The sequence below is a fragment of the Phasianus colchicus genome, chromosome 2 (genome assembly GCF_987193195.1).
Source record: "Phasianus colchicus chromosome 2, bPhaCol1.hap1.1, whole genome shotgun sequence".
NCBI lineage: Eukaryota > Metazoa > Chordata > Aves > Galliformes > Phasianidae > Phasianus > Phasianus colchicus.
In genome coordinates, this window is record NC_143437.1 from 80876687 (window position 1) to 80889732 (window position 13046).

A 13046-nucleotide genomic window follows, 5' to 3' on the forward strand; every position below is an offset into this window, starting at 1 on the left:
CTTGAGGTCTGGCAAATTGTATTAGTCTCAGCAGTTTAAAAAAGCTCATTACTGGAACCTCAGTGACCTCCATGAAAGTGGCCCCTTTCACACATTCCTTATTTGTACCCAAATGTTCATTCTGGTGTTAGCTTTTCATCTTTTAAAGTACTATGTGTAAGACTACAACAAACAGACTTCATTCGTGGCGTAGCTAGTGAGTTGCTTTGTTGATAGGATGGGGCAAAAACCAGTTAAAAGCAGCTGTAATTAATACTTCTTTTTAAAGTCAGCTTGTTAAAAGTAACCTGGATCTGCTTTTTAAAGAAACCAATAGCCATTTTATCCCAGTAATGTTTCAGAAGTATACATTTAGTATTTAGATACATTTAAAGACAGTAGAGAAAACCCTAACATAGGTTTGCAATTGAAAACCTAAGGAAATCATCCTGCAGTAGGATGTTATGACTGTTGCTGCTTAATGTGACACTCATGTACAGTTTGTTGTAATTTGAAATGGAGAGGATAACTACAGAAGCAGAGGAAAATCTGAAGGAGAGTTTAACCTCCAAACAAATAAAATGTTATTATTTATTATAAAATGTTATTTATTAAAATTTATAATTTATTATAAAATGTTATTAGCTGACCAACTAAACAGAGATTTGCCAATCTAGGTAGTGACAGTAAACCAGCAGAAGAAACTGCACTGGTATACAGGAGATGTAACACATACTACGCATCTTAATTCCAACTGCCCAAACGTTGGAAATATTTAACATAGAGTACCATGAAAACCTCTAGCTGTACAGTTGAAATAGTATAGCTTAGTTAATCTCCTACTCTTTCTGTAGTTAGTTAACAACATACACAAACAGATTTTGAGCAATGTCGGTCTGAGAACAAGTAGCCTATATGTGTAATGGGACTGTATTACTAAAAGAACACAGCATCCAAATAATTATGTTACTAACAAAGACTTGTAATATTTCTTTCATCTTTTATTCTTTCAGATGAAAGACATTAAGTGGAATTACATGTAGGTTGTTTCAAATGTAATGCCTGCTACTAATTTTCATGAAAACTACAACAGATGTAAAGAGTACAATAACACTATTTGATTGAGAAAAATTCTCAGCTATAAAACATGATTTTTCAATGTAGTCACCGCCATTAGCTATGCATTTTTGCCTGCAATGAACAGTATCCTGCATGGTGCATTCCTAAAAATTTGCAGAAGCAAAGGTGACACATTACTGCTTTCATCACTGGTGAAACACACAATCCACCATCCCACTGTGCTTACATCCACTGTTTGGTTCGGGAAGTTTTGATTAATATCAGTGGATGCAAGTTTTTCTGCACGTAACAATTCAGTGAAACACTTATGCTTCGCATATACTTCCATGTCAGGCACCATTTTGTCAGACTGCCCCTCTGCTGATGTTTGTTGTGTGGGAAAAAAAAATAATTAGCATAAATGGAACACTGGTGGGAAAGTTTAACATCTACTGCCATATCATCAACATCCACTTCTGAGATTGTGGGCAAACATCACAAAATAGGAAGCATATCATGTGGAGAAACCTTCAAAATAATGAAGTTTTGTCACCATCACAGTTTAAAAACTCTTCACCATGCAATCTGAAAAATATACCCGCCATTTCAGAGAAACTATAACTTCAAAATATATGACATTTAGACAGGAACAGCTAAATTTAAAGTGAGAGAATGAATCTGAGTTACAGGATCATACAATAATTTAGGTTGGAGAAGACTTCTATAAGTCACCTTATCTTGTCACCCACTCAATCCAGGGCTAGCTTCCAAGTTAAATTAGGTTTTTCACATCCTTAGTAGCTTCTGACATTAGATACAGATAGAAAAGGTATTGTGGACAAAAGTAAAGTGCAACATTCCAGGCCATGTCCTTTTCACATGCAACTTGTTTTTAACTGAGGTTTCCAACAAGTTCACAACTTGCGTGGCTGCAAAGATTCATGATATCAGACTTTGTTGAAAGAGGACTATTACCACCACCTAATCTGACTGTATTTGTTCACCAACTTATTTATTTGAACTGCAATTGTGTGGATAATTGCAGAAGAAAAATAAGTAAAAAGGGATGTTTTTGAGAATTAGATCTAATTAGGAGTGTTGAAATTCAATGGGAACTTTATTCTCAGGTAATTATTTGAAAAGAAGTTATTTGAAATTGTCTGACAAAACTGTAGGTTACATCCACCACACTTTTTCTTCATAAAAACTGATAAAAAACTATCAAAAAAGCTCTAAGGCTCTAAAACCATCCAATGCTTAACAGGAAAGGCAAGGCGGCTCATCAGTTTAAAGAGAAGTCTCTCCTCCGCATACTCCACCAGCCCATTAAACCAGGCTTGCATCTTCCTTTTTGTGTCAGCACTTCCATTGAGTTGCAAGGAACATTTCTTCCAATACCTCCAAAGGCTGACTGCCAGCCCTCAGCCCACCCATGACCCAGGTGATCCCCAGCCCTGGTCAGCTCCCCAGTTTCTGAGCCCATGGCTTCTCTTCTGTCTGAGGAGTTTTATCTCTGAGCACTTGGTTGCTCCCCAGAATAGGACACCTGGACAAGACCCCTGGACAAGACCCCCTTCTCTTTTGCCCAGCAGCCTTCCACTAGTAAAGCAGAACATACGATCCACAGACAGTAAACTGAGCCCAATGGAACCCTTATACCATCTGCCACAACATATGAAAACATCAGAACTCTGACATGAGCTCAAACATATCTTTTGGAAAGATTTTACTGCTAGTGGAGTTGGCCTTGGAAGTAAAGCTTGAATCTGTAGTTAAATGACTTTCTCCCCTGCTGAATTTAGTTCTTCTCTCTCCTCTGTCGTTCTATTTGCAGCAATTAATTTATCCTACAACTCATTCTTGTATGGAGATATCTCAATAAGGTGAAATAATTTAAATCTGTGCAATGTATGTATTTCACAGAAATATTTTCTCTTGATAAAGAAGGAAGAAGGTGGTAAGGAGGTGTGGGCCTCCACTGGTGCACTTCTCTGCAGTTTGTGAGAAACAGTAACAAGCCTTTGTATGAATGGTTACTTAACTGTGTTCAAAAACCAAAACCCCTCTAAAAAATGTAAGATAACTTTTTAAAAAGCCCCTTGTTAGCATACACTGCAGCAAACCGCAAGATTCTCTAGTACCAGATTCTCAGCTTAAAAGAGTACAGCAAAGACTGCTAACCAGTTTGCACATAGAATCTCTCCTTCCACCCCAACCACTATTATTCATAAATCCTTATCCAAATAGACCCTAGAACAAAGCTATTGCCTCAGACACATGCTTTGCAAACAGCTTGTGAAATCTGCTAAAATAGCTTGAATTACAGATACAGAACAATATGTGGAAATTGAAGGAAAAGTTGCACAACATTCCAAGAAGGAAAGATGTTTGAAAGGCAGAAATAAGCCTTTCCTAACAAAAGCTGAAATTCCTGGTTTTATCTAAATCTAATTATGATTTTGACTGAATTCTAACTGAAATTGTTTTAGTATTAAACATTATATTTTAGTTAGGTAGGCTGTTACTATAAATATATAATATAAAGTTAATTTTCATTACACTACCATCAGTAGATAACAAACACTGAACATTGCCTTCCCATCTTCCTTAAATTAAAAAAAATAATAATAAAAGAAATGGGGAAATGATGTTATAAAGAACCACAGAACTTCTGGCGAACTAGGGGTTTCAGTGAGATCTGCAGAGCTCTGCTGTTTGGTGTACTGAATGGAAGGCTGGGAAGTGTTGTTCTCAGGGTTTTCTTCACAAAATGAAGACACACAACGATAAAGTCTTCTGAAGTTAGTGGAGCAGGATTACCTGGCGCAGAGTTGTGTCATCAGTGAAAGCCAAAAATCCAAAAGATAGTGAAGAATTAAAAAAAATTGCCAAGAACAACAGCCATTGAGGTGAACTCCCAGGGGAGATGATCCTCTATTTGTTCTTCTGTTCAGAGTTCAGGACTGAGCACAGTTCTTAATACACATCAGCCAAACAAGTACTCACAAACACTAAAAAAATAAAATCAAGGGGCTTAACACATAAGCCTTGGGGTGAAATGTAAACTCTCTTCACAAACAGAAAGAGGATCTGGATGTTCCAGTGATCCCGTGTGACCTAAATGCTAAGAAAGTAAAACAAAACAAAAACAAACTATGATTCATATCACTTCTGATGTGATAGTCACTCAAATGGAATGTTTTCTTAATCTGACATTTTTCGTAATGCTGTCAAATTAGTCAGTCATATTTTCCTCATACAATTTGTCCTTTATTTACCTTTCTGTAAGCTTTCCATACTAAATTATACCTACATTAGTAAGTTAGTGGAAGCATTTGCCAGAGGAAAAAAAAAAAAAAGTGTGATCAACTGAACACTATAAGTCATGCTGCTTATCTTCAGTTCGTTTTACTTCTGCCCACAGGATTTTAAATATTATACATATATATCTCTCTACATGAAGAAATATAAGATATTTGAAGAGGCTATTACTTCATTGCAAAGCTACTTGATTTATATACAGTCTGGACTAGTAGCTTGTGATGTATGTGATTGAGCATTGCTTTTTTCTTTCATTCTTTGACAAATGACTCACTTCTCAAAAAAAGGCTTATCCCGAGAAGCAAGAATAAAGAGTTAGAATGAAAACTGAGAGCACATGCTAAACTATCACTGTGAGAAATACATATGTATACCCTTTTTGAGCCTTTTCCCTCCAAAATATGAAGTTTAGGTAATACAGTGTCATAAGAATTAACTTAATTCAAAAAAGGAGAATGGAAAAAAGGAAAGTACAATGACAGCAGAATAAGTTTAGAAAGTATTAAAACTTGTTTTCTTAAGGCAGTTCAGGTTCATGACAGATTTTTAGATTAAAACAAGCTTAAGTAATGCTATTCCATTTAAACTATTTTTTTGGGGAAAGAAAAACAAAATAGTAATTTCATAACCAACTCAAGCCTCCTCAGCAACGTAAACAGAATAGAACTTTGTCAGTTCAAGATGGAGGAACAAGAAGGGAAAGAGCATAAAAGAGGTTGGGCTAAATTTGGAGAAACTTATTGAAGTGGGTTTGGTGCTCCTTGGAAGACAAGATCTTTCTGGAATGACCTTCCTGGGAGAACTTTCCCCTTCATACCTGAGCATAATTTCTTCCAGGTCCTCACCCACCTCCTCCAGCATCAGTGGTAACTGTCATCTGGCTCTTCCACAGCAATTTGTCTTGCTTGGCTTCTCCCTTGCACCTAGCACTTGTACCTAGCAGTATACAACCCTTATGTTCCCCATGAATTAAGTTCATCTACACACCAGACAAACAGATAATTAAACAAGGTGGGATAAGAAGCTTCCTAAACACAGTAGAGTAAGTAGAGTGATGGCAAAACTATCCTACAGCAGCAGGCTGTGTACACTGCCCTGCTGTGGACTGAGAACCAATTTTTTTTATTATTTTATTTTTTTAAACAGGAGAGACAACTGTGCAAGTAGAAGCTCTGTAATTAGCAAATTCACCCCAAACATAGGACACATCAGCTAAATTGCCTTCTTTTCCAGAAAAGGAAAAAAAAAACAACTCCAATAGATAAGCCAGTGCTATAGGAATAACATGGGACAACAGAAAATTTCTTTGTCACTACCTGCTTACAATAAAGCTTCAGTTGTGAGCTAGTCTGTAAATGACTGCTTATCATCATCATGAAGTCAGTAAAGACTTAGTAGTGTTTATCTATTCACTACAAAAATTTTCCTTGTTCTCTGCCTTCCTATCAAGGAATTGATCAATGACCAGCATAGTCCAACTACTGTTTATATGGGCTGAAAAGCTCTTGTCAAGTTGAACTGAGCTCCTAACTATGACAGGAATCCACAAGCCATATAAACAAATGGATAGCAAAGAAAAATTGCTAAATAAATAAATAAATCCGATAGAAACAAAAATACTCTGGCCAACTATAAACAAATAATACAGATTAAGAATTTATTGAAAATTTGATTAAGATTGTATTTTTTGGTGCCTGATCATAAGAAAAACTATTTAATGTATTTGTAAAATTTCTATGTTTCTGAGATTGATTCAAATTTTCTTCTGAAAGCCTCTGCTTTTTGCAGAGGTTTGAGGATCACCGCATTACGATATCCCAAGTACTGAATTAGTGAAGTTTTGTTATGCCAGTTTTATGCAGGAATAATACCGAACAATACAAATCAAATCTGGAAATTGTATCATATAATTTCAAAGGAAATTACACTTACACTACAGTTACCTAACCTGAATATTAGACAGTACGCTCAGTTCTTCTGCTATTTAATCTTTCTAATCATAACCTATAAAGCCAAGAGACACTTCTATGCATTTGAAAAGGCCCAGATTTCATCAAGGAATAGAATATGTCCAAGCATTTCATCCCTGAGGGAACAGAAGCTGTGTATATGTAGCACTGAAAAGTGGTCTACTCTTGGCATCTGTCCTAGAAGATATAAGATTTTTCCTCCACACTTAAGTAGTACAGATTGCACATAAATCTGAAATTCTTTTTCAAAGTAAAGTTGCAGATTTGTTTCTGTTTAGCTACTTGAATTTCTGTTGGTACAACAATCTGCATGGACAGGCCCATTCAGAAGACCAGGGCTTTTCTCATGGGTACAGCCCACAGAATTGGAGAAGCTGATGTTTTGAACAGATGGCTAGCAAAGTACTGTGGTTTTGCTCCTTTTCCCTGTTGTCTACTCCCTGCTACCACATAACTGTGTTTCCAGCTGAAACGCACTATTGGAATGGTCCTGCTGGCTTATGACCAAGAAGAGTACATTCATGCACACTGATGTAGGTCTTAGATCTCACTGAAGTCCTCATAGTGTCCCAGAAAAGTGTTCTACAAACGTTTGATTTCCATTTCCCTTGTGTCGTCTTTTAGCTTCTTCTACAGCTATCCATGTTCTTACAGAAAAATTTCTTGAACGTACCAATTTCAGGAATATGCTCAGTAGCTTACAGAGTAAAAACATAAAGGAAGTATTAAAAAATATTTTTTATTTTTTAATTCATGATTTAATTAAATACCCAGAAAGGTTCTTAATATTTCAAGCCAGAAATCTATAATTCTCCAAAATTCCAAAGACAGCTACATGGGAAGCATGTATGGACAGAAGTCTTGGCTCTGAGTGTGTTTAAGTACCATTTTGCCCAGGTTAAAAATTCCCCTTTCGAACAGCTGTCTCCTCTACTACATTTCTCAGTCTGTTTGACACTCTCAGATCTCTTTTTATCAAGCTGTTTTAAACTTCAATGTAGAATTTCCTTTTTCATTAGGATTAGGTAACAAGTAGCATTGATATCTTCAAAAATTCTCTCCAGCTTTCTTTCATAAATTTTTGCAGTGAAAATAAAATTTTATAAAAATTCATAACTAGCCAATGAGACACTATTACTCTAAAAAGGAAAAAGGCTGAGAGACTGAATAGCTCAGTAATGAGCTTCAGATTGGCATTGATTTTATATGGAAAATTCCTAAGTAGGATGATTTTGCATGACATAAAACTTCCTAGATAGAAAGGTAAAACGATATGTAGCTATTAAGCTGAGGGAAGGTTTAACAACAGAGGAGAGTCTGGCTTCTATTGTCTTTTGCACTTGCAGTTATCCCCATGTATTCTACCTCCTCTGACCCACGTGCTGTATACAATCCAAGTTTAAACTGGTTTCTTCCACACAAAAACCACATTTTGTACATTGGCATATTCTCACAGATTTTCCTTTTATTCACATATTAATCATCTGGCTATATTATTTACATCATTATAAACCATGAGGAACATTTTAGAAAGAATACATTTTTTTGTATAGTGCTTCATAATAATTTCAATACCAGAGAATCAGCAAGACAAACCTACAAAGACAGGCCATGTACAAAGTAATGTCCCTTCTCATTTCTAGCAACTAAATTAAATACGGACTGCAAACGCACCTGAGAAGTCTTGAAAATGAGTAAGAAAAAAAGACTTAGAAGTGAGTGAGACCATTTCTCAACTATTTGAGATAAGCTTTCTCATATATCAAAAGAATGACTGCTCTAAAGAAAAGCTGTCATTTTAAAATAATAGTGCAGTGTTTTTCAAAAGTAACCAATATATCCTGACTGTGCTTCCTGTTGGATTGGCAATATGTTATTGGTGGATACAAACATCAATCTGTGGTTTGCTAGCCTCCGTTGGTAAAAGGAGCTTAAGCTGGAGATCATTCCTGAATTTGGCTAGATTGACCAAACACTGTGTGATTTACCTTATTAGGAAAGATGGCTGACAGCAGATTCCATGTCTGCATTCCAGATGATTGCAGTTAACCACTGATGAGCCCATGGAAATTGCAGTAGAGTACTTGAAAAGTTGAACTATACTATTGTTTCATTTTCCAGAAGAGGCTTAACCTCTTTGTAAATTTAAGCTAGAAGGAGAGTAGGAGGAAGAGGTCCCAAGACAACCTGGGCTGCTCCATCACGCCTGTGTAAGAAAAGGTGTTAGAGGCCTTGCAGCAGGAAAGGGGAAAAGATAGTTCTTCATGAAGCAGAAATAGCTCCATAATGAAACACGATCCCTCAGTGTGAAAACTTCTGCCGTGCAATTCCCAGACAAGTTCAATTAATAAATGTGTGGTCTAAGTAAACCACATCCCTCCATCTTCTTTCCTGCTTTCAGCTCCAGGACAATGGAGCCTGTGTGGTGGGCACTGCTTAAATATCACTCTATTCATCACATAATACTTAAAATATGAGTCTTTTTCTCTAAAGGACAGGTTAGGTGCTGAGCATTTTGGAGGGCAGTAATGCTGTCAAATTTAATAACAAGAATTTAGAAGTGATCTAGCAACTTCTGCTCATAAAATGAGTTTTATTGCACTCAGGTCTTGAAGCATAATTTTAAGGCCATTAGCTTCCAACACTGGAAAATATAGCGGCTCTTTTTTTTTTTTTTTACTGTGATTTAACTCAATCAATTAAAGACCAAGTTTGTGGATTATTACTTTTTCAGTACAAATACTATAGGGCTCTTTAAGGACTTAGGAACGTACTTTTAGGATCTAGACATTTGGTATTCAGCTCAGAGAGACAGGAAGGGAATATAAAAAGCAGATACAACTTCTCATCGTTGGACTTTTTTAACTTGCCCTTTTGTGGATAGCAGCTCAGAGTTTGCTGAACTGCTGGTTAGCTGCAGCAGTGCATAGCTCTTGTCCCACACTGTCTGTTTAGCCCAGGGAAAACATAAGATGATATTAAAGGTCCCCTCCAACCCAAGCCATTCTATGATTCTGTGATATATACCTGGTGTAACCATTCTTAGATCATCCAGAGTCTGCTTTGTGCAGTCATCTTTTCCAGCTTGGCAGTGAGTGGGCTCTAACATTTTACCCTTCCACCCCATCAGGAGACGCACATGGCACACGCAATCCACATGGCTTTCCTCTTCAACTATTTGCTTTCTCAAATAGAGAACTACTGTCATACATCACTGTCAGAACATGTATACTATTTCCAATTTCATAGTAGCATAGACCTACCCAAATGTGACTTGCTGGTCTCCCAGACATTGAGGCAGCCTTTGGGATGCACTGCAATTTACCTGCTGCTCCAAATACTAACAGCAAAACAAAAGGAGCCTGGTTCAACTTTTCTTTCTCATGAGACACATGAGTGTTTTCTGTCTCATGCTTCAGAATTTTCATGCAACTCAAGATTTCCCCAATTTTCCTGGCAAATTCTTGTCAGCCTCAGCAGTCTAACACCACGTTCCTTGTCAGTTCACAGACTATCATAGGCCCATTATGCAAGATGCAGAATATACTACAATGGATCTTTGGCTAAAAAGGCTAAACACAAAGAGATTTGGACATTTAACTGGAGAACTGTTTTTGTGCATGAAACATCTAGAAGCTGCTATCGTCAGCAACTTCAAAGACTCCCCAGCCGTCATCTCTGGGCCATGGGGCTAGCTGCACTGTTTCTGCATTCTCCCCAGCCTGGGGAGTTATAACCACTTCTAAACCATGACTTCAGCAGCTCTCTCTTAAACCATTTGATAAATAACTATGAAACACCTCTGGTAGCTGCTGTAGCTTCTTGGGGAAAGTTTGTTTGATTCCAAATAAAAGATAAAATGTAAGTTTTTGGCTTACAAGATTAAGTTCCCTTCTCCTGCTTTGCCTTCACCTACACTTTCCAGGTGTTTTTTTTTTGTTTGTTTTTTTCCTCCAGTAGGGATGTTCCAGATCAAGTTAAGCTCAAAGGATGAAAACCACACGTAACAGAATTATGACAATCTTTGCTTAAATCACAACTGTATGATGCCAAACATATTTTCTCTTGGTATTTATTCACTATTGTTAAAATCATTGCAAATAACTGTCCGTTTGAAATGCACAGTCACTGACAGAAAGCAAAGCAAAAGCACTGAGAGCTTTTTGAAGCATGTCAAAATATCACTGGAGATCATCCACTTGCATTGCTTCAAATAAAGCATTCATCACTACTCTGAAGAAAGGCAACAGGATGCTTGTAAACCAAGAAATAATTGTTACTTTTTACATAAATGTTATGAGTAACTCATTAAAATTAACACTCGGGATTGGCTCATTTATTTTTACAGCACTCAAAAAAGTGAAACCATTGATTGAAGACTAATATTAACTACTCTGTCTTATACCACCTTTTGTAAGGAAATCTCCTCTGAACCATAAACAAAGGTAATTATGAAATAAATTATGCTAAAGATGAGGTGGAGTCACCATTCTTGAAGGCTTTTAAGAAAAGAGTGGATGTCACACTGAGTGATACAGTGTAGAGTGCTCACAGGCATGGGCTGATGATGGTTGGGCTAGATAATCTTATTGGTCTTTCCAACCTTAATGATTCTATGACTCTGTGGCATATTTAATGCTGAGAGTGAAATCACTTCTAAATCTTACTGTGAAATACATATCCAGCCAAATTACACAATCATAATGATATCGACCAGAAAAATACAGTGTCAAATGAGCTACCCAAAGCAGCTCTCCCATACATGACATCCATACATCTCCCAGTAATTTCATAGTTACTCTTCTGGTCAGGGCAGAGAGAACAAAGCTATCTTTACTTTCAGGGATTGGTCTGAATGCTGTACACGCATAGAATCATTAAGGCTGGAAAAGACCTCCAGGATTATCTAGTCCAACTACCAGCCCATTAACTCACGTCCCTCACTGCCACATCTACATGCTTCAGCATGGGCTGGCAGGTTGTGCCATGGCTTGCCCCCTTGCTGAGCCTTTGTGAAATGCAGTAGAAGATCTTAACTTGAGCACTCCATAACCACCGGAATTAAATCAGCTAATGTTCTCCAAGAGTAAAACATTCAAAGAGGTTCTTACTGTTAGCAAGAATATGGATGTCATAGCTTTAAATTATTCACAAGGGTATATGCCTAGAAATCTATGTTTCAAAGAGATTGATTTAGGAACATCAGTTGCATAGATGCTGTAATAACTGCATCCCTGAAACCTATCTGGTTGCCTTCAGAATTTTAGTATTTTGCTTACCAGCCTTTGGTGTTTGAGACTAATCCAGTGTGTGCTTCATCTAAATGGCACAAGAGACCCAGAGAAGCTGGACTGCATGACATAACAGTTTTGCTTTTTTTTTTTCCTTTCCACATAAGCTAGCAACTGAGAAGGGTGAACTTCCTACCTACTTTTGCATGGATTTTTGTCTTCAGATTAGATCTCCAAGACAACAGAACCCTGAATATAATGAAAAATATTTTCTGGATTTCCTTTTACCCTTTCTGTACTGTTCTGAAGACTATATCCTTTTAATAAGTAAAAGCTATATATTACCAGAGCAATCAACCAGATGTTCCTGTTCCATCTAGTCTCAAGTAACCATAACAAAAGAGAAAAAATACCTTCCCTCAATAGCCTGTTTTGTCTCAATTTTTAACTGAGTACTTATTTTAAAAACACTTAGTGTCATACTGTACTGAAAAAAATAATCACAGAAAACCTCAAGAGACTAGAGGTACTAAATCCAGCTCCAAGATCAACAGCAAAAATGCAACACAGCAAAAAAATTAAACCTAATTATTAATAAAGACCACATCACACACAATTTAGCTCTGTTGTCTGCATTAGCAAATACTTGTTATGTAGGAATACATACGGCTGATAATAAGTTCTGAACTTCAAAAAAAAAAAAAAAAAAAAAAAAAGATGATTAGCACAATCCAGTTAAAGAAAGAAAGATTTACTTACCTGCCACACGGATCAGGGCTCATCAAATACTCAGAAAGGACCTGCAGGTAGAAAGCCGCCCCTTGTGGCAGCCAGCCTTTAAATGAGGTATAAGGAGGTGAACTGCTTTCACCTGTGCTCCCAGGGCTGGCTGCATCCCTTCACTGGGTGCTCAGTCATTGGTTCTGGCCATGACTTAGCATTTCCCCTACAACTGTATAACAATATCTTCATACATATCATGTTTTGTACTTCTTGACCAATAAAACCAATCTAGTTTTCTAGTGACTGATTTCAAGTGAAGTTTGACTAATCACTTCAATCATATATTACTATTCCTGCTTCTTGAGTGAATAGGAAGAAATGCTTTCTTATGAACAAGTAAATTGTAAATACAATTTCTGAGATGAATTTTCAGACAAGTAATAAATATGTTTGAAATGCATTCTAATGTGAAGAATATATTACAAGAATATATTAAAGAATAATGTCATAACTAACTGAACAGTCATGATGAACAGATGATGGATATTTACAAATATAATGCTAATCTTTTCCATCCACATGAGTATCTCAAACTCATTATCACTGTTATTTAACTGGCTTACTCTCCTGTGCAGTACTATTTTGCCTTATATCAGTATTGTTGATGTATATAAGAAAGTTATAAAGATGTGATATAAGAAAGCGTAGAAGCAAGACTACCAATAATTTATGTAAGCCAATACTTATTTTAGACATCCTGATT

At 36.7% G+C, this 13046-nt stretch overlaps 1 long non-coding RNA gene across 4 annotated transcripts in view; it reads right to left on the reverse strand.

Moving 5' to 3' along the window:
* LOC149919137 (uncharacterized) overlaps positions 1 to 12394 on the reverse strand; it is a 50843-nt gene extending 38449 nt beyond the window's left edge. For all 4 annotated transcript variants that reach the window (XR_016464461.1, XR_016464464.1, XR_016464462.1 and 1 more), the window contains exon 1: positions 12320 to 12394. This is a non-coding gene — a long non-coding RNA (uncharacterized LOC149919137). The remainder of the gene's footprint in view (positions 1 to 12319) is intronic.
* Between the last annotated feature and the right edge of the window lie 652 nt (positions 12395 to 13046).